Source organism: Onychostoma macrolepis, chromosome 01 (genome assembly GCF_012432095.1).
Source record: "Onychostoma macrolepis isolate SWU-2019 chromosome 01, ASM1243209v1, whole genome shotgun sequence".
Lineage (NCBI taxonomy): Eukaryota > Metazoa > Chordata > Actinopteri > Cypriniformes > Cyprinidae > Onychostoma > Onychostoma macrolepis.
Genome location: NC_081155.1, coordinates 27907218 through 27929705, shown reverse-complemented (window position 1 = coordinate 27929705; position 22488 = coordinate 27907218). Strand labels below are relative to the sequence as shown.

The following is a 22488-nucleotide window of genomic DNA, read 5'->3' as shown; positions in this document are numbered from 1 at the left end:
CAAGACAGTATGTCTATGCATATTGTTTTGATAGGGGGAAACAAGACGCATTTCTAGTTTCAACATTACATATACTTCACACATTCCTCTTTAAAATACAGTAAGTATTGGTTTTATACAAAGTGACCAACATTTGGTTTTCAACCACTGAAAATAGGTAAAATTCAACAATCTGAATAAGGAGACTCATTGAGATCCCCCATATCTCTGGGACTGAATGATGTAGGGTCTTGAAAATCAAGATTCCAAAAGAAAGGTTTATTAAGAACTAGAATCTAAAATCATATTGAGATATCTTTAATACTTCTTGAGTATTTGGGGACCCAGGGTAGAATAGGTCCCTAGCACCCCATGCTGATCGCAACTTGTTGAGTCGTGAGTTGCAACTTGTGTCAGTGGATGCCGAGATCCTGGTTTTTGAGGAATGTGACGTGCTGCGGTAGCCTCAGCTCCAACAAATACTTTCAAATAATTTCACTTAGACGGGTGGTTGGAGAGACCCGCTCCAATCAATCGACTGGTCACGACATGCCCTGGGAATTTTACATTAATAAATCTTGAAAGGTTGTTGACATTTATACCTAACCCACTCAAATGTTTTAATTGCCAGAAAATTGGACATGGTTCAGCTGGCTGTAAAAATAAACCCATCTGCTGTAACTGTGGAGAGGAAAGACAGGGAGAAGACTGCAAAAGGCCATCTAAATGCAGCAATTGTACAGGGGAACACTCAGCTTCATTCAAAGCCTGCCCATTTTTGCTTAAATAGAAAGAAATCCTAAGGACGAAATGTGCAAAAAAAGTGAATTATCTGGAAGCCTGAAGATTAGTTGACCTTCAATCTTGCGAAAACTTTTGCAGCCATTCTGAAACCGCAACTACGAACTGTTGAAGTCCGAACAGACTTGACTTGGATAAGTGAAAAATCTCAAATGATCAAAGACACCAAGTTTTCAAATTCAACAAAAAATAAGACTGTATATAATCAAACCCAGACAATATCACTTCAGATCCAGGCGAATTCATCAGCTGACATAAACCAGTCAAAATGTCAAAAGAAGTCAAGATCATAAAAACCCAAGATAAGTCAAGAAAGTAAAGATAAGAAGATGGATTCTTCTAAAGACATCAAAATTAAAAAGGATATGTATTCTCGTAGTCGTAGCTGTAGGGTATCAGAGTGAATCAGACAATTTAAGATTCAATCAGATTGGTGTTGGAACAGCCCAAAGAGCCAAATTCCACAAAGAGGCCCAGGATAATGAGACAACGTCATAAATCTGTCCACGATACCCTGTCTGAAGTGAGCCTAACGAACTAGCAGCTTCAAACACTTCGAACACTTATTGACAATTCCAACTCAGGAAGGAGATTGTCAAATTTGGGGCAAGTAACCAAGATTAATGGTCAAAGAGATGCACAGCATGACCATCACATGTAAATCCGTGATAGAAATCACGAGCTAAAGACTTTCTCGGATTGGTTTCCCCCACACAGGACAAAGACCAGGCTCCTTCTAGACCTTTTGTTCCTCACAAAACACATCATCACGTTCACAGAACAACAGAGAGACTATCTTTTACAGATATATGCACCTAAATTATGCTTAAAGGACTTATGAGCAACTAATCATTTCTATGCATAACTCCATATTATGTATGTAACCCACCCATTAGACTATCATGTCCTAATCACTCATTGTGTATGTATTTTGAATAACTATTTAATTGTAGCGTTTGGACCAATCAGACACCCAATTACTTGTTACATTTAACAAATAATCTCTAATGCCCCCTCACCCAACCAAAGGGCCAACTATGAGTGTCTATGGACCCTTCCCCTGAAATGCAACTAACACCTCGAAAGGGCAGAACAGGCCTCTGGTTCCATGGCAACCAAAGAAAAATCATCTGATAACACTAGTTTTATTGCTCAAAAGAATACGGGCAGAGCAACTCTCACTCTATTTCCCCTTTGGAAAGACGTATAATGCCCATAAAAATGGACTCTTCTCTAATTAATTCATAGAAAAACCTTTGAATGGACACACGTATCCTTCAGGTCATTGTTAGGGTTACACTTGCTCTGACGGCAGCAGGTAGCCCTCCATTAACTAGCTAAGCTAAACATTCTTAAATTAAAATGCCTAAGGCAAAAAATTCTCTTGTATTCACGTTTTTAAACCTGTTGTCCAACAAAAGAGAACATTATAACCTTTTTAGTCCACAACACCAGTTAAATGCTTCCTTTTGTGATCTGATGTAGCTTCTTGTCACAGAATGAGGCAGAAAATATGTTCCATAGGCTACTAATACATTGATTAGCAATGGATTATAAATATACTTACACTCTAAACCCGGATTTTGTTTTAAATAAATGTTTTTAGCTGTCTTTAATTATTCTTTCTTGTTTTTGTAAAACACGTTGCCATTACTAAATATAATTAGTTATTTGAAGTAATCAGACGAAATATTGCATGCAATGATTATGCTACATCACTTAATTTCTAGCGATTATCGCCGATTTGATTGCACAGATACTATTTAAACTAAACTGAGCTAGACAATGACATCTCTGAATTCAATAATGAAATGCCTTTAACTGAAAATTGAAAATTGAGTGTTTAATCTTATCATTATACATTACTGACACTCTATCCTCCAATTTGATACTGTTAAGTGCTTTGACACAATCTGTATTGTAAAAGCGCTATATAAATAAAGGTGACTTGACTTGACTTGTTAAGCAGAGATAGCTTAATGTGTTAAGTTTCTCTAAGGGGGAGGGAGCCCCATTCGAACACGTCTGCGTGAGTGCGCGATGTTTGAAGAGACCCGAGACCGGTTGATGATGCACGCGATGGATTTGGAAAACATCATGAAACGGTGAGCGTGTAAATTAGCTTCTTTCTCTTTATCTTTCTGGGAAAATTGATTATCCAAAAGACCGGTCCGATGACAGCATTACTGTAGTTAAAGCTAAAGTAGTCTTATAGGCCTAACTTACTGATCGACGGTTTTTGCATATGTGCATATGCTAAACATTTATGCTAAAAGTTACAGTTAGTCTTGAAATGTAACACTTTGTTTCTCTGTTTTAGGTGTTCATGGAGTTCTACAGGATTGTGGGCAAGAATCTCAAGCAATCATCTAATTGAGATATTTCAGTCTAAAGACGGAATGCTGGGCAGCTGTTGACAGCTTTCACAAGAAATCAAGGTTGGTCTACTCTATATCCATTATAGACTTGCATTGCATTGTTTTTCACAGCTTAAGTAATGAAAATGTATCGAAAAAGTTTACAATATTGGTTGTATAATACAATCAAAATTGTGCCTGACTGGTTCTGCTTTCTTGTGATCATTTCTTTAATTTTATTAATCGATTCATTTTACTCCCCAACAGACTAAAGAGCCAACTGATACTAGGTTTCTGGTGCTCAGAGGGCTCCCTTTTGCCCTTTGCGACAACCCTACAGATTTCTACAAAGTATGCTTTGTAAGTAACCACTGTTTTCTCTCAGAATATCTAACAGGACATAAAATATAATCATTTCACCATTAATTGATAGTTCCTGTGTTTTATAAAACCTCGGAGAAGTTTTTTTTTTTTTTTCTTTTTTTTTTTTAACTCCAAGTGATGGTAGCCATTGACTTTCATTAAATGAATTACCAAGAATCAGAGTTACAGCTACAAATCTTTAATGTTCTACTGAAGAAAAACCTTTTTTTTTTTTTTTTTAATGGAACATCATGGGTTTCTGTCCCTCCATTAAAAGTCTACATTACCAAAATTTAAATAATCATTTTGAGGAGAGAGAATTTTAATTTTTTTGTGGACTATTCATTTAATTAACTCCAGCAGTTGTAACAAATTGCTTAACATTATTTATGGTTATATAATGAGAAATTTCATGATTGTGCTCTTTCATTGTTAGGACTCTGATGACGATTACTCATTCCACCACCTGGACATTGGAATCATCCTCACTGAGCATGAAGGTGATGTGCTCTCATCCTCTCTCCGTCTCAATCCAGCCTCATTGAAGATCATCATTGAAGGAGATTTTGTGATGGACAATATCAAAGACTTGTCAAAAGCTATGTGCATTCTGTATGGACTTAAGCACTGCATCTCAACTATCCTAAATCTATGAAGAACACATTCCAGATCATCCAACAGGTACTTCTCATGTTGGGCCACAGTGAACTAAAACCCAGGTTGCAAACTCTGAAAAATTATCCTACAATGTTAGGAAATGCGAGAAGCTTCAATGAGAAGTCACTTCTGTCGTACGAGACATTAATGTGTATTCTGTCTCTGCATATTAGGGCTGTTAGTGCTCAGTTAATGTGTGTTCACACAATTCTTCAGCCAAGTTTAAAGTTACAGAGACTTGCCTCTGTTTTAATTTAAGCCCAGTTGTTAATGCACATCCAGGCATTCACAAGGGATATAGCATATATTCTTGAATACTGTGTGTTCTTGTTTCTTCTACAAAATAGTTAAAATTGTTAACAAGCTGTTCCAAAGCTTATTTTTACTTGTCTTGTGGCTGACAAGTTTTATGTATTGTTGTGCTACCATTTCTTTGGTGAACAATTAAAAAAAAAAAAAAAAAAAAACATTGGTGCATTGAAATCTGCTTTTCTTTTTTTCCAATTTATTTGAAACTAAATGTTTAATACAATAAATCTCAATCTATGTCTAATTACATGACATTACATAAATGTGTCATTACTTAAAAACATTTGTTAATGTTATTTGCTAATATATGTTTTTGTAGTTGTAACTTGAAATAGATATTTTATATAACCTATACTCCAAATAATAATTGATGTGAACTAATGATTTGGAGTAAAGACTACTAATTTAAACCTGATTTGTCTACTGCATGAACTTAAGGTTCTATGTTAATAAGACTGAACCGGTTTAGTTTCACCCTGTGTAAAAACTAAAATTGTTTAGTGCAACGGGTTTCCTTGTGAATTTCCAGTAAAGTCAACTAATTCGGGTTAAGAGTGTAATTATTATGAAAATACCTGAGATGGCTTGAATAACACAGATAAACTATACATTGCCATAGTCGAGTGTTTATTGTATTTGTTTTATCATTCAAAACGTTTATATCTTGTTTACTCAGTTACATCCATAGCAATGCATTTGTCCATATTGGGGATTTCCTGGATATGAATCATAATATGCAAAATACCATGGTCTAAGACAAAGAGTCGTAAACTTTCCCTCCAAAAGTGAAAGTCACCATTGGCTCTTTGACCCCTGAGGGGTGTGACCTCCATACGGTTTAAAAGGCCTCACTTCAGTGACCCGCCTTGCTTTTTATTCTCTTCAAATCGTCTCTCATCCCCTCTCCATCTCCTGGTTGCTAAGTCCCAGGGCCGGCACTACCGCGGCTGGCAGGCCTCGACACAAGCCAGTCTGCGGTTCTTTTAGATCCTAAGAGGATGAGGAGGATGTGATCTCCTCAGCAACCCTTAAGTTTTTGCACCAGGCCTTGCGGCCTTGACTTTCCATTCAACCAAAGATCCTCAGATCTCAGCAGATCTCTTTCTTAGCTCTTTTTCTCTTTCTACCTGGGAAGAAACTTCCAGTCACCACTGAGCCAGAATAACATCTTTTGGAGTTCATCACCCTTCAATCCCGGAAGAACTTGAAGAACTCCAACACCACCAAACCTTCAAACCATAAGAATTTTCATCCGAGACTGCATCCGGACACTTGTTCAACGACCAAGGCAATGCAAGTATTGTACATTTAACTAAACAAAACAGAGGTTTAGTATAAGCGGTAGACCCCGTTGTAAAATGGCACTGATGGTTTTTAACTCAGGTGGTTCTGACTCATTTTCCATAACTGCATTCTCTGGTTTCTCTATTGGCTTCATTCATCCACTTTAGTTCCCCTTTTGTGTTTACTCGCCAATCACACAACCACTAAACAGCGCTGTGAGATCCAGTGAGAAGCGCTTGAATTCAGCGAAGAACCCAAATGACTGGTATGAACTAGTATCAGTCGATATCAGTCAACTGATAAAAACTAGTTTAAATCCAGATAAAACAGTGCTGACAAACAGCAGAAAAACAGTGTGCAACGATACAGAAGGCTTTTCAATCTACAAATTGCCATCGTTTACCATGGATTTACTGTAGTAACATTAACTGCACCATGGTATTGTGGCAGAAATGTGTGGTATTTATATCAAATTTATTATATTAATGTAGACGTGTATTAAATGTATTAAAGGACTAATGGAATGTAATTACACTATATTTGTGATTAAGCTATAGGCTAGCGTTTGTGCATTTATAATAAATGTATTTAGATGTATTTATATAAATAGGCTACCTAGAAACCATATAGTTGGATTTTTACCACAGTAATGAGGTGCTATATGTGTGGTTTTAACTCTGGTTATCATGAAGTAAATGTATGCTACTATGGAAGAACAATGGTTAATTTTAATAAAACAGTCAGAAAAATTAAATTTCACCATATAAAAAAAGGAGGTTGTTGCAATTTTTTACAGATGTTACTGATTTTGATAATGAACATAAATTTACATCTGCATCCTAACTCAAAATTACCAAATTACTCAGATTACCATATGTGTACATAGGGGGGGCCCATGCAAAAAAGGTTGGGAACCACTGCTCTATTGCATTAAAGGAACACTCCACTTTTTTTGGAAATAGGCTCATTCTCCAACTCCCCCAGAGTTAATAAGTTGAGTTTTACCGTTTTTGAATCCATTCAGCCGATCTCCGGGTCTGGCGATAGCACTTTTAGCATAGCTTAGCATAGATCATTGAATCCTATTAGACCAGTAGCATCGCGTTCAAAAATGACCAAAGAGTTTCGATAGTTTTCCTATTTAAAACTTGACTCTTCTGTAGTTATATCGTGTACTAAGACCGGCGGAAAATGAAAAGTTGCGATTTTCTAGTCCGATTTTGCTAGAACTATACTCTCATTCGGCGTAATAATCAAGGAACTTTGCTGCCGTAACATGGCGCAGCAGGCGCAGTGATATTCGCAGAGCCTGAAAGTAGTCCCCAGCCAGGTACCTGGTTATAATATGGCTGGGGACTGCTTTCAGGCGCTGCGTAATATCACTGCGCCTGCTGCCGTCAAAGTTCCTTGATTATTACGCCGGACTGGGAGTATGGTTCTAATCATATCGGCCTGAAAATCGCAACTTTTCATTTTCCGCCGGTCTTAGTACACGATATAACTACAGAAGAGTCAAGTTTTAAAAGGAAAACTATCGAAACTCTTTGGTCATTTTTGAACGCGATGCTACTGGTCTAATCGGATTCAATGATCTATGCTAAGCTATGCTAAAAGTGCTATCGCCAGACCCGGAGATCGGCTGAATGGATTCAAAAACGGTAAAACTCAACTTATTAACTCTGGGGGAGTTGGAGAATGAGCCTATTTCCAAAAAAAGTGGAGTGTTCCTTTAATGCAATAGCGCAGTGGTTCCCAACCTTTTTTGCATGGGCCCCCCATGCAACCTTTTTTTATATGGTTTTTTTATATCCCAACCTCCTTTTTTTATATGGTGAAATTTAATTTTTCTGACTGTTTTATTAAAATTAACCATTGTTCTTCCATAGTAGCATACATTTACTTCATGATAACCAGAGTTAAAACCACACATATAGCACCTCAATACTGTGGTAAAAATCCAACTATATGGTTTCTAGGTAGCCTATTTATATAAATACATCTAAATACATTTATTATAAATGCACAAACGCTAGCCTATAGCTTAATCACAAATATAGTGTAATTACATTCCATTAGTCCTTTAATACATTTAATACACGCCTACATTAATATAATAAATTTGATATAAATACACATTTCTGCCACAATACCATGGTGCAGTTAATGTTACTACAGTAAATCCATGGTAAACGATGGCAATTTGTAGATTGAAAAGCCTTCTGTATCGTTGCACACTGTTTTTCTGCTGTTTGTCAGCGCTGTTTTATCTGGATTTAAACTAGTTTTTATCAGTTGACTGATATCGACTAAACACAAAAAAGTAAACACAAAAGGGGAACTAAAAGTGCTATCGCCAGACCCGGAGATCGGCTGAATGGATTCAAAAACGGTAAAACTCAACTTATTAACTCTGGGGGAGTTGGAGAATGAGCCTATTTCCAAAAAAAGTGGAGTGTTCCTTTAATACTTATGAAAGTATTTTCTGTGGCCACGAAAATATCTTTTCTTAGAGTTGATATGAACTCAAAATACACTGATCACACTAGCTGATAAGAGTATACCAAAAACATCTACAAAACACTTCAAAAGACAAAATCCATGGTTTGATGACAAGTGGTAAAAATCTTATTGAGGGACGGAAAAAAGCTGTAAGAATATTTAATAAATAACCAACTGCTGAAAATCGTATAAAAGTAAAAATCTGCCGAGCACAGGCATGGAGATATATATAAATGAGGCAAAGAGACAGAGCTGGAATCAGTTCGTGTCAAGTTTGACAGTAAACACATCACCAAAGAAAATACGGAATGTGATTCGGAGAATGGAAGGTAAAGGAGGTTAATTACAAGTTAAACATATAAACGACCAAGGCCTTCTAACTCAGAAACATGAAATTGCAAATATGTTAGCAAAAACATTTGAAAGAAATTCTTCAGTGGAAAATGACCATCCAAAGAATTTGGTAGGAGCTCTCATTATGGAGGAACTCTTAAATTCCTTAAGGAACTGTCATGATACTGCAGTAGGGCCGGACAAAGTTCATTATCAATTCATCAAGAACTTACCACAAAACGTCTTATCCGTTCTACTGGAAATCTTTAATGACATTTGGTGGACCGGTAATATTCCAGTATCCTGGCAAGAAGCAACAGTCATACCTGTACCCAAACCTGGCAAGGATCACACTGATCCCAACCATTATCAACCAATAGCATTGACAATTTGCATGTGTAAAACCATGGAGAGGATGGTAAACAATCGCCTTGTATGGAAGTTGGAGTCTGATCATCAATTAAGTGACTTCCAGTGTGGTTTAGAAGAGGAAGAAGCACATGACCAACTTATTAGATTGGAGCAATACGTTTGTGATGGTTTCATTAAAAAGGAACATGTGATAGCGGTTTATTTTGACTTGGAAAAAGCTTATGACACCACATGGAAATATGGAATTCTGAGAGACTTGCATAAAATGGGGTTTAGAGGTAATTTGCCAGTTTTTATCTCAAGGTTTTTATCAAACAGAAGATTTCAGGTTCAAATAGGAAATACTATGTCAAATGTTTATACACAAGAACAAGGAGTTCCTCAGGGTAGTATTGTTTCTGTTACCCTGTTTATGATTAAAATAAATAGCATTGTAAAAGTTATTGCACCAAATCTATTGTGTAGTCTCTATGTTGATGATGTTTGTATTTGTTATAGGGGAAAAAACATTAATATAACTGAAAGACAATTGCAGCTATGTATAAACAAAGTAAATTAGTGGTCAATCGAAAATGGCTTTAGATTATCTAAGACCAAAACTGTGTGTATGCACTAGGGGTGTCTCCGACTAAGGATTTTCATAGTCGAATCGGAACTTTCGAATCTTGCCAATAGTTGACTGATAGTCCAATCATATGTTTGGGGGTGTTGGGCAAAATACATTACCAAGAGTCAAGTCAGACATTCGACAGTCATAATTATTGATGTTAACACACAGGGAAAATGTGTAACGGGCGCCTCGCAGATACAAAAATAATGTTTTATGTTTTGATTAAAAGATAGTTAACATTAAACGTCAGCGAAATCCTAAGAATTCACAACATTTTTTACAACAATGCTCTCATTATAACGTTATATATGTGACAGTAAGTTATTAATGTTCTGCATTTGAGCTGCTTATTAATATTCTGCATTGCTGTTTGTCCTGCTTGCGCTGCGTGCTGAAGAGATAATCACCGTAGTACTACAGTGAAGTGCTTTACTGCAGCGTAACTCAAATGCATACAAGATAAATAATATATACACGATATATAAACCGGCTGAAATATTTTGAAATCACTTATACCCTACCCGATCGAAAAAATCCAGTCTTTCACTCTGTCTTGTTAAAGATTTAAATCCTTGCTGCCAAGATGTTGGACTAAGTGAAACTTAAATCTATAGGGGTGGTTGGATTTATTCACGCATGTTAAAATATTTATTAAAAGCTTTCTTTTCAGATTCTTATTTACAACATTATCTTAATAGGCTGTATATTAACTTATTGGGAGAAAACCGGTAGTTCTATGTGAAATCAGAAATCGAGCACCCCCATATAGCCAAAATGGCATGATCATAACACCCCGCGAATATTCGACTGTGAGTCAAATCAGACTCCTCCTATCAAAGCATCGAATCGTCGACTATTCGGGGTCACCCCTAGTATGCACTTCTGTATATTAAGGAAATTGCATCATGATCCTGAACTGTATATTGACAGAGGGCCCATTAAATTTGTTAAAGAAACTAAATTTTTAGGTTTACTCTGGGATAATAAAATGACATTCATTCCCCATATAAAATCTCTAAGAAACAAATGTTTGAACATAACCTTGAACATAATTATGGTTATAGCAAAAACAAAATGGGGTGCAGAATGCACTGTTCTGTTACGACTTTATAGACCAGTGTAGTGATTCTTGCTTTCGCCAACCTAGGGAGGCGAAATGGTATAGTGATGGGTACTTGCGTCACCAATGACGTACTCTACTCAATGGTTCCCTATGCTGGATTTGGGCAACACTTGAGTTAGAAGGCTGTTGCTTAAGAAGATCACAAGTCTTGTGTTCTATTTCTTGTTGCCTTTTCAGCTCAGAAATTTCAAGCCTAGCTGACCTTAACTCAGCTTTGGTCTCATTCAGATTAGTACTTACTGCACTTAATCTTTCTGTCTGTACTGACATATCATTCTGTGAATGGGTCAACTCGGTTTGCAGAGTGGCCATGTCAGTTTTAAGCTTTTTCAGCTCTGCATCCTGACTGTCAGCGACGGACTGTAAGCATTTAGTATCTGAAGACAATCTGCATATTTTATCCCTTAACTTCAAATTGTCCTTACGCAAATCAGCCAACTCATTTTTGAGTTCCTGAAACTTTAAATTTTGTTAATATCTTTGTCCTGGTCATGGGCAAGGGATAATTTGTCTATGGCCTGGTTTGGTTGGATAGGCCAGTTTAGTGCTAGACTGGACAGAAGCTTTATAAGTGAAGCGCCCTTTAAGGCCTGGCTCACTGCTTCAGCGGTCATATCAGCCATCTTTATTTAATATATATATATATATATATATATACTTGTGTGTATATATATAATAAATAAATACACCACTTGTATAAGTTAGCTCTTAAAGTTTACCACAAATGTGATAAACCCCAATTGTAAGTCGCTTTGGATAAAAGCGTCTGCAAAATGACTAAATGTAAATGTAAATAAGCTCTGAACTACTAAGACAATGAATGTCACACACAGACAAGAGGTGTGAATTCTAGCACTCATCTATAATTTGTCAAAGGGCATTACCCTTACCTGACAGGTTCACATGAAAATTCTAGAACGCTATGATAGACTTACAAGGTGGAAACCCTATGCTATATTTCTGGTAGCAATTAGTTCAACAATTACAACTTTCTTGGACAAAATATTTGCAAGCTCTATGCCGCAATAAAATCACAATTCTATACACTTTGCAACCAATAAAATCATAATTCTATACACTTTGCAACCAATTCTATTCATAAATAGTACCAGAGAGTTGAGCAGGGAAACTATCAATCAGGCTTAGAAGGAACCACTGTCGCTATGCAATTGGTTTCTGACTCAGTGAAAGACTTAGTTTCCTGCTAAAGTTACTTCTATTGTTATCTTTTAGTGTACTGACTTGTGTTGATAAAACAGAAGGCTCATTTCAATCTAAGTTAGCCCACCCAGGGACGCCAATTAAATGTAGTGATTCTTGCTTTCGCCAACCTAGGGAGGCGAAATGGTGTAGTGATGGGTACTCGCGTCACCAATGACGTTATGATATTTGGATCACGTGTCACTTAAGGTGTGGTTATGAGTACATCACATAAGAAAGATTGGTGGGATCTCTAACTTGTAGAACCTCTTTCTGTATCATCAACACAAGGAAGACACAAGTGTAATAAAATAGAATTTATTAACAAAAAATAGACAAGAGTAATCAACAACTACTAAACGAATACCATAAATGAAATAGGAATAAAGTGCATACGATTCATAAAATGCAAGTGATTATGTTGGGTGTTGCAATGTCAGAGCTACGTTATCTGGAAAGATAAACTGTTGCTGCTCTGAAAGAAATAAGGCGAAGAACCTTATTATGCATCAAACAAATAAATGAAAGATTTGCTATAAACTTCAATCGGTTATATAATATCTAATGTAAATTAGAAAAATCATATACTGATAATATACAACAATGCCAAGGTCTCTGGAAGAGGTTTGGATAAGTGATAGTTACGTTCTCTGTGGTCAAGTGAGCAGTCCGGTGGCGGTGACTTCATCCACTGGTTGTGCTGGTAACAATGCAGTGGGGAAAGGAGCAGGAATCAGTTTCGACAGCCTTGAACACAAAGCGCTGGAGGATGCTGATCTCCTGGAGCACCAAAGGGTCCTAGAATCTGGAACATGCAGATGTGGCCCTGGAGTAGGTGCAGAAGGTCCTTAGCCTGGAACACGCAAGCCAAGGTAACTTGGAGTGAAGGTTGGCTCGCTGGAGCTTAACCTTGTTACAGATGTCTGTGTGTCCTCTGCCTCTTTGGGCTAGAGACTCAGAACTTGGTTGATCTGTTAGTGTCTCGCCCTTGCAGGCCGGAGACTCAGATCTGGTTGATCTGTTGCTGCCTTCACTGTAACAGGCCGAAGACTCAGAACTGGTTGTAACAGGCTGAAGACTCAGAACTAGGAGTGTCTTTTGGGAAGGTAACTTTATCTCTTTTCGATGAGGAAGAGATTGCAATCTGGCACTTCTCCATTTCCATGCTGTGATTGGCTGTTTCCATCAGAGTGGGAGGACACAGTGTGGCCCACCCATCTTTCCTCCTGTGGAACTTATTTGCGTAGTCCAAACACAAAGTTAGAAAAGTGCTGCAAAAGTTTTACCAATGCATCATTCACTTACCAAACCACAACCAGAATACCTTTGGCAATGTTACGAACACATTAAGTCCAAACATGATGGAAGAAGATTGAACTGTCATGCATGCATTCATTTGTCCATCAACAGCTGAGTTTGTGTAAGATGTTGCACTATACTTATATATACTTATTTCTCTGAATAAGTAGGATGTGTATGTTGTAGTTTGCATCAGTTTAAGGTTTGAGAACATAGTTATGAATGGATTTGGATGGAACTTTGTGATGTCTCTTTGTTTCATCCACTGCTGCTGAATTTTTATGGCAGTCACAGTCCAAAACCTTAGGAATCAGTCTGTTGGTGGGTGAAGGGCAGAAACTGCATTTGAACAATGAGAAGTCCTGTCCTTCCCGGGCTTTTTACCAAAGGTCTTCTTCTTGCCCTATAAGAGGTGTCTGGCTGTTGTCCTGGCATCTCTATCTGATGGCGTTGGACAGTTTGCTTATGTTAGTCCACCAAGATCAATCAAAATGTAGCAAACCTTTGTCCACTATTGTGGTCAGAGAGGGGCCCTGCCATAAACTGGGCCCTGGAATGTGCTGTCCACTACACCAGGGGCGGACTGGGGCTAAAAAGCGGCCCTGGACTTTTTGGCACAGAGCGACCTACCACACCTTAAACCCACCAGCTCATTATAGAGCTATTTTTAACACCACTTACTATCATACAAATATGACACAATAAAGATATATATATATATATACACTGTATATTTATACAGGTGCTGGTCATATAATTAGAATATTATCAAAAAGTTGATTTATTTCACTAATTCCATTCAAAAAGTTAAACAGACTGATATATTTCAAATGTTTATTTCTTTTAATTTTGATGATTATAACTGACAACTATGGAAAATCCCAAATTCAGTATCTCAGAAAAGTAGAATATTACTCCACTTTTTTTGGAAATAGGCTCATTCTCCAACTCCCCCAGAGTTAATAAGTTGAGTTTTACCGTTTTTGAATCCATTCAGCCGATCTCCGGGTCTGGCGATAGCACTTTTAGCATAGCTTAGCATAGATCATTGAATCCGATTAGACCAGTAGCATCGCGTTCAAAAATGACCAAAGAGTTTCGATAGTTTTCCTATTTAAAACTTGACTCTTCTGTAGTTATATCGTGTACTAAGACCGGCGGAAAATGAAAAGTTGCGATTTTCTAGGCCGATATGATTAGGAACTATACTCCCAGTTCAGCGTAATAATCAAGGAACTTTGACGCGGCAGCAGGCGCAGTGATATTACGCAGCGCCTGAAAGTAGTCCCCAGCTATATTATAACAAGGTACCTGGCTGGGGACTACTTTCTGCCATGTTACGGCAGCAAAGTTCCTTGATTATTACGCGGAATGAGAGTATAGTTCTAGCAAAATCGGACTAGAAAATCGCAACTTTTCATTTTCCGCCGGTCTTAGTACACGATATAACTACAGAAGAGTCAAGTTTTAAATAGGAAAACTATCGAAACTCTTGGTCATTTTTGAACGCGATGCTACTGGTCTAATAGATTCAATGATCTATGCTGTTATGCTAAAAGTGCTATCGCCAGACCCGAGATCGGCTGAATGGATTCAAAAACGGTAAAACTCAACTTATTAACTCTGGGGGAGTTGGAGAATGAGCCTATTTCCAAAAAAAGTGGAGTGTTCCTTTAAGACCAATACAAAGAAAGGATTTTTAGAAATCTTGGCCAACTGAAAAGTATGAACATGAAAAGTATGAGCATGTACAGCACTCAATACTTAGTTGGGGCTCCTTTTGCCTGGATTACTGCAGCAATGTGGCGTGGCATGGAGTCGATCAGTCTGTGGCACTTCTCAGGTGTTATGAGAGCCCAGGTTGCTCTGATAGTGGCCTTCAGCTCTTCTGCATTGTTGGGTCTGGCATATTGCATCTTCCTCTTCACAATACCCCATAGATTTTCTAGTTTGCTGGCCAATTAAGAACAGGGATACCATGGTCCTTAAACCAGATACTGGTTGCTTTGGCACTGTGTGCAGGTGCCAAGTCCTGTTGGAAAATGAAATCTGCATCTCCATAAAGTTGGTCAGCAGCAGGAAGCATGAAGTGCTCTAAAACTTCCTGGTATACGGCTGGGTTGACCTTGGACCTCAGAAAACACAGTGGACCAACACCAGCAGATGACATGGCACCCCAAACCATCACTGACTGTGGAAACTTTACACTGGACCTCAAGCAACGTGGATTGTGTGCCTCTCCTCTCTTCCTCCAGCCTCTGGGACCCTGATTTCCAAAGGAAATGCAAAATTTACTTTCATCAGAGAACATAACTTTGGACCACTCAGCAGCAGTCCAGTCCTTTTTGTCTTTAGCCCAGGCGAGACGCTTCTGACGCTGTCTGTTGTTCAAGAGTGGCTTGACACAAGGAATGCAACAGCTGAAACCCATGTCTTGCATACGTCTGTTGCGTGAATCACTGACTCCAGCTGCAGTCCACTCTTTGTGAATCTCCCCCACATTTTTGAATGGGTTTTGTTTCACAATTCTCTCCAGGGTGCGGTTATCCCTATTGCTTGTACACTTTTTTCTACCACATCTTTTCCTTCCCTTCACCTCTCTATTAATGTGCTTGGACACAGAGCTCTGTGAACAGCCAGCCTCTTTTGCAATGACCTTTTGTGTCTTGCCCTCCTTGTGCAACGTGTCAATGGTCGTCTTTTGGACAACTGTCAAGTCAGCAGTCTTCCCCATGATTGTGTAGCCTACAGAACTAGACTGAGAGACCATTTAAAGGCCTTTGCAGGTGTTTTGAGTTAATTAGCTGATTAGAGTGTGGCACCAGGTGTCTTCAATATTGAACCTTTTCACAATATTCTAATTTTCTGAGATACTGAATTTGGGATTTTCCTTAGTTGTCAGTTATAATCATCAAAATTAAAAGAAATACACATTTGAAATATATCAGTCTGTGTGTAATGAATGAATATAATATACAAGTTTCACTTTTTGAATGGAATTAGTTAAATAAATCAACTTTTTGATGATATTCTAATTATATGACCAGCACCTGTATATATATACCATATTGACCCGAATATAAGACAATGTTTTTTTCTTGGAAATACATCTGAAAAAACGCGGTCGTCTTATATTCGGGGTCTAGACTTTGACATGTCAGTAATACACCCACAACAATAGGTGGTGCCAAAACCGCATAAAACGAGTGTGCCATGAAATATGTAATGTAGTGCGTGTTGTAAAGATCGCGAGTGAAAACAAAAGAAAAAGAAAAGCTAACAGCTGCACGAGTCGTGACTGTCATGTTAGTCTGATGGGAACAAACTTGCTCTGTAAGTGATTTAAAAACATAACACAGTACCCAGATTTGAAGACTACGATAAGATTTCACTTGATAATAAAATTTTGGTAGGCTACTATGAGATGGATAGCCTAAATATTATATAATTCAGATGGGCTACCTGTTATTTCAATGGTATATCGAAAAGTGTATATTTTTCAATGTCATTGTTGGTACATTTTACCAGTATTTACCATACTTTCAAAACAAAAATTAAAATAGGAAAAATATGCAATCTGAAAATAATTTAAGAAAAAATGTGTTTTACATAGAGGAAAAAAAAACAACAACAAGATTTGGTTTTCAAAAAGCCTTTTTCCAAAAGGTACATCTGGAAAAAGGGGGGTCGTCTTATAATCAGGGTCGTCTTATATTCGGGACAATACGGTAATTATTATCATTAACATTAATGAATGACCGTCATACTTCTTTACATTATAATTAGTCTTTCCTGGTGTATATGGCAATATGTAAATAATATTTTTACACATCTCTTAGAGGGACAGTTTAATATCACTAAAGTTAAATGCCTACCATAATATCAGTCCATAACAATGCTCTGCTCTAGAAGACTTGGAATGTAGCGCAGAATGTGGACTGTTTTTATTGTACACTCTCAGAAATAAAGGTAACAAAAGCTGTCATTGGAGCGGTACCTTTTCAAAATGGGCATGTTTGTACCTAAAAGGTCCATTATGGTACCTTAAAGGTACATATTAGTACTGAAAGTGTACATATTTGAACCCTAATAGGTACAAAAGTGCACCTTTTGAAAAGGTACCACCCCAGTGACAACTTCTGTAACTTTATTTCTGAGAGTGTACCTTTCAATTGCTTGACGAGTTGTTGTTTTTTTTTTTAATGAAGAATTGTATGATGATGAAAAATACAGTAAACTGTAATATGTGAAATATATAGAGTTACAATTTAGAACAGCTGTTTTTTATGCAAATATATAGTAAACATTTCTGATTATTATCACTGTTGAAAACAGTTGTGCTGCTTCATATTTTTTGTGGAAAATGTGATACATCATTCAGTCTAGAATAAGATTTAAAATAATAATAATAATACTTTTATTCAACAAGGTTGCATTAAAAAGTGAAAGGATTGCATTCAATTTCGTTGTACTTGTACAATTACAAGATATTCATTCATTCATTAAACTGATTTAAGTGACAGTAAAGATATACTTATTAAAATAATTTATATATAAAAAATTTTGTTTTTTAACTTTGTATTCAACAAATAATCCTGAAAAAGTGAAAGTGTCACAGTTTCCACAAAAATATTAAGAAACAAAAACGGTTTTCAGTATTGATAATAATAAGAACCATTATTAATAACTGAGCACAAATAATAATTGAAAATAATTAAGTAGCAAATCAGTAGGCCTATATTAGAATGATTTTTGAAGGACCATGTGACACTGAAGACTGGAGTAATGATGATGCTGAAAATTCAGCTTTGATCACAGAAATAAATACATTTAAACCGTTAAAAGTGTTACATAAAAATATCTTTAATAGGAAAATAGAATTTTCCTAATCACGGCACTTGAAAGCGAAAGTCTTCAGATTTATGGATGAGGAGATACCCCCCTTAATATGTAAAGCATTTTGAGTGCCTAGAAAAGCGCTATATAAATGTAAAGAATTATTATTATTATTATTTACAATGTTCTATAGTAAGTTTGAGAATTATGTTTTTAGTTTTTTTTTTTTAAACATTTTCTCAGACACGTGAAATTTTGGAACAAATATAACGATATACAAACGTCTGCTGAAAACGGCTACATTTGCTTGCTACACTGTGGCAAACAATGTAAATGGCATTAAAATCTGAGAAATTCGTCTAGTTGTTTGCATGCCTGAAAATTAATGTCTATCGTTAAACATTTTTTTGTAAACAGTTGGCAAATATTGCTGAATTGTCTCATCATGTTTAGCTGTTTACATCTTATCTCAGCTCGCCATTTTTGTCTATGGGGAGGGGCAAGTTATTCGCTCCCCCGGCCAGTTAAGTATTTTTTTTCTCATCTTCGCTCGGATTTCCGAAGTGTCAGTGAGGAATTGATTGCATTTTCGTTGTAGCTGAGAGTGAATGAGCCGGTGGATGCTGCTGCTGGATCAAGCACGAGGAAATTGAGGACGCCAGTGTTGTCTACAGGGAGGGGCGAGTTACTCGCTCCCCTGGCTCTTTCCCTATTTCTCTCTCTGATTCCCGAGGTGTTTGCGAGAAATTGATTACGTTGTCGTTATAGCGGGGAGAACGAGCTGCTCTTGGATTCCCGAGTTTGGATTAATTGGTTGCCCTTGGAGGACTCTTCACATGAACTACGCGATAAAGGACTGAGACTTGCACGCTGTACGTGTAGAGCGGCCCTGAAGATTGCTGCTTGAACTGTTTGAACCGTATCGTTGCTAATCTTGGATGAAGTGAGTTTTATAAACCATTGTGTCATTTAGCAGTTTTTTTCCTTAGTACTTGGTTCCCCTACTAAATTGTTTATTCAAGGCTGATATAGAAGTCAGTAAGTGTATGGTGCTAATTGGTCTATGGGTTTTTTTATTTATTCAGAGTAATTTTATTGAATGCTAGGTAAACCATTTTACTTGAACTTTTTAGGTCAATGTTGTAAAAGTGTGTTGTGAAATTATTTCTTCATCTAGTCAAGTTAATTCTATTGAATGCTACGCAACCAGATTACTTGAATTGTTCCATTTTCAATTGTGTAAAATAAAGACATCTCAGAAAAAGTGGTCCTCCTGTGGCATTATTGAGGATTTTGGTTTGCTCCCCATTGTGATAAAAAGTAGAATTATGCCTGCCCGTGACATATTTTCCTATTAAAGATATTTTAATGTAAATGTTTTAACGGTTTTAATGTATTTATTTGTGTGATCAAAGCTGAATTTTCAGCATAATCTTTACTCCAGTCTTCAGTGTCACATGGTCCTTCAAAAATCATTCTAATATAGGCCTACTGATTTGCTACTTAATTATTTTCAATTATTATTTGTGCTCAGTCATTAATAATGGTTCTTCTTAGGGGTGTCCCCGAATAGTCGACGATTCGAACAGTCGAATATTCGCGGGGTGTTATGATCATGCCATTTTGGCTATATGGGGGTGCTCAAATGTCTGATTTCACATAGAACTACCGGTTTTCTCCCAATAAATTAATATACAGCCTATTATGATCATGCTGTAAATAAGAATCTTAAAAGAAAGAAGCTTTAAATAAATATTTTAACGTGCGTGAATAAATCCAACTTCCCCTATAGATTAAAGTTTCGCTTTCTAATCCGTCACCGACAGAGGAGCATCTTGGCGGCAGGGATTTAAATCTTTAACAAGACTCAAATTGACAAAGGCAGAGTGGAAGACTTCATTTTTTTCGATCAGGTAGGATACAACAAGTGATTTCAAAACTTTTTTGTGCAGTTAGCCTAGTCTAGATAGTCGTAATATTAACGTTATGTTATGTTATATAAATAACGAAGCGTATTCTATGTGAGATAAATGAGTTAAATCCCATTGATTAAAAACCTGCTATCATATGCTTCATCCTACTGGTCATCTTCAGCACGCGCAGCTCAAAACAGAAATGCAGAATGTTATAACTACGATCATATACATAACATTATAATGAGAGCACTATTGTAAAACAAATTTTGTGAATTCTTAAGGGTTTCGCTGACGTTTAATGTTTTTAATGACCTTTCAATCAAAACATAAAACATAATTTACCCCGTTTGTATCTGGGCGTCCGTTACACATTTTCCCTGTGTATTTATGACTGTCGAATGTCTGACTTGACTCTTGGTAATGTATTTTGCCCCGCCCCCAAATATATGATTCGACTATCAGTCGACTAACGGCATGATTCGAAAATTCTGATTCGACTATGAAAATCCTTAGTCGGGGACACCCCTAGTTCTTATTATCAATACCGAAAACCGTTTTTGCTTCTTAATATTTTTGTGGAAACTGTGACACTTTAACTTTTTCAGGATTATTTGTTGAATACAAAGTTAAAGAACAACATTTTTTATATATAAATAATTTGTAATAAGTATATCTTTACTGTCACTTAAATCAATTTAATGAATGAATGAACATATTGTCATTGTACAAGTACAACGAAATTGAATGCAATCCTTCCACTTTTTAATGCAACCTTGTTGCATAATAGTATTATTTTAAATCTTATTCTAGACTGAATGACGTATCACATTTTCCACAAAAAATATGAAGCACTGTTTTCAACAGATGATAATAATCAGAAATGTTTTTGAGCAAATCAGCATGTTAGAATGATTTCTGAAGGATCATGTGACAGTGAAGACTGGAGTAATGATGCTGAAAATTCAGCTTTGATCACAGAAATAAATTGTTTACTATATATTTGCATAGAAAACAGCGGTTCTAAATTGTAACTATATATTTCACATATTACAGTTTACTGTATTTTTCATCACCATACAATTCTTCATTTAAAAAAACCAAAAAAAAAAACAAGCAATTGAAAGGTACACTCTCAGAAATAAAGGTAAAAAAGTTTAATACTATTATTATTAGAAATTGCAACAAAATATAAAATAGAAATATAAACTTTTGAACTGCGGGTTTCGTCTGGCCAGAGGAGAACTGGCCCCCCGACTGAGCCTGGTTTTTTCCCAAGGTTTTTTTCTCCATTCTGTCACAGAGGGAGTTTTGGTTCCTTGCCGCTGTCGCCTCTGGCTTGCTCAGTTGGGGACATTTAATTTCTAGCGATTATCGCCGATTTGGTTGCACAGATACTATTTAAACTAAACTGAGCTAGACAATGACATCTCTGAATTCAATAATGAAATGCCTTTAACTGAAAATTGAGTGTTTAATCTTATCATTATACATTACTGACACTCTATCCTCCAATTTGATACTGTTAAGTGCTTTGACACAATCTGTATTGTTAAAAGCGCTATATAAATAAAGGTGACTTGACTTGCTTTTATAAAATAAAGAAAACAAACATGATGCGCTTTCTGCCGTCTCGTCTTGAACAGGAGCACTTCACAAAAATGAACCGAAACTCAGCGTATACATGCCTCACAGACATGATAAATATATCTATAGAAAGCTTTAAATTACTACTTAACAAAATAAAACAAATCGAAAACAAAAACTCTAAAAGGTACATCTAATGAGGAGACGGCGAGTCAGGATCGGCAACTTCATCCTTGGGAAACGGACCCAGAAAACACTAGTTTATAAGTAAATAATTCAAATAATTCAAGCCCGGCCCTAGAGGCGTAAAAAAATCGAGGCCCGTCGGGCCCGGGCTGAAGTGCAGGGCGCTAGCCCAGTCAGACGTCTCAATTGACAAGCACACTGCATGGGTTTCATGCAGCTAGAGCTCACCTTTCTGAAATTGATGGACTTTGCTGTATGAGGATAGAATTGTGATTCCTGGTTCACAGAGACTGGAGGTGTTACGTCAGCTTCACACAGGTCATCAGGGCCTCACAAAGTGCAGGGAGAGGGCTAATATGTCAGTGTGGTGGCCTGGAATAGGCAGGGACATCACAAAAACAGTTGAGACGTGAGTTCTGACAAGTCTACAAGCCGACACAAAAGAGAGAGCCTCTGATGGTTACATCCCTTCCCGACGAGCCGTGGCAAAAGATCGCTGCGGACATCTGTGAACTAGATGGTAAGAAATACCTGATAGTCGTGGACTATTATTCTCGTGATATTGAGATTGCACATCTGCAAACTATTTCAAGCCAGCAGGTGATTATGCATCTGAAAACTATGTTCATTCCGTGGGGGATCACGGATCCAACACTACTCAGTTCACATCTACAGAGTTTGCGGAGTTCAAAACGATGAACTGATGGACCCTCTCTAGAGACTGATTTAACCATAGACTCTATGAATGGGTCCAGTACCCCAGCTTCCATTACACCACAC

The 22488-nt window shown here is 37.0% G+C and overlaps 1 protein-coding gene across 5 annotated transcripts in view; it reads right to left on the bottom strand.

Annotated features, from left to right (window-relative positions):
• psip1a (PC4 and SFRS1 interacting protein 1a) overlaps window positions 1–22488 on the bottom strand; it is a 122220-nt gene that overhangs the window by 97255 nt on the left and 2477 nt on the right. For 2 of the 5 annotated variants that reach the window (XM_058789624.1, XM_058789631.1), the window contains exon 2: window positions 21937–22080. The exons of the other annotated variants lie outside the window; for them this stretch is intronic. The gene's annotated coding sequence lies outside the window, so the exon portion shown is untranslated. The remainder of the gene's footprint in view (window positions 1–21936; window positions 22081–22488) is intronic. 5 annotated transcript variants of the gene reach the window in all.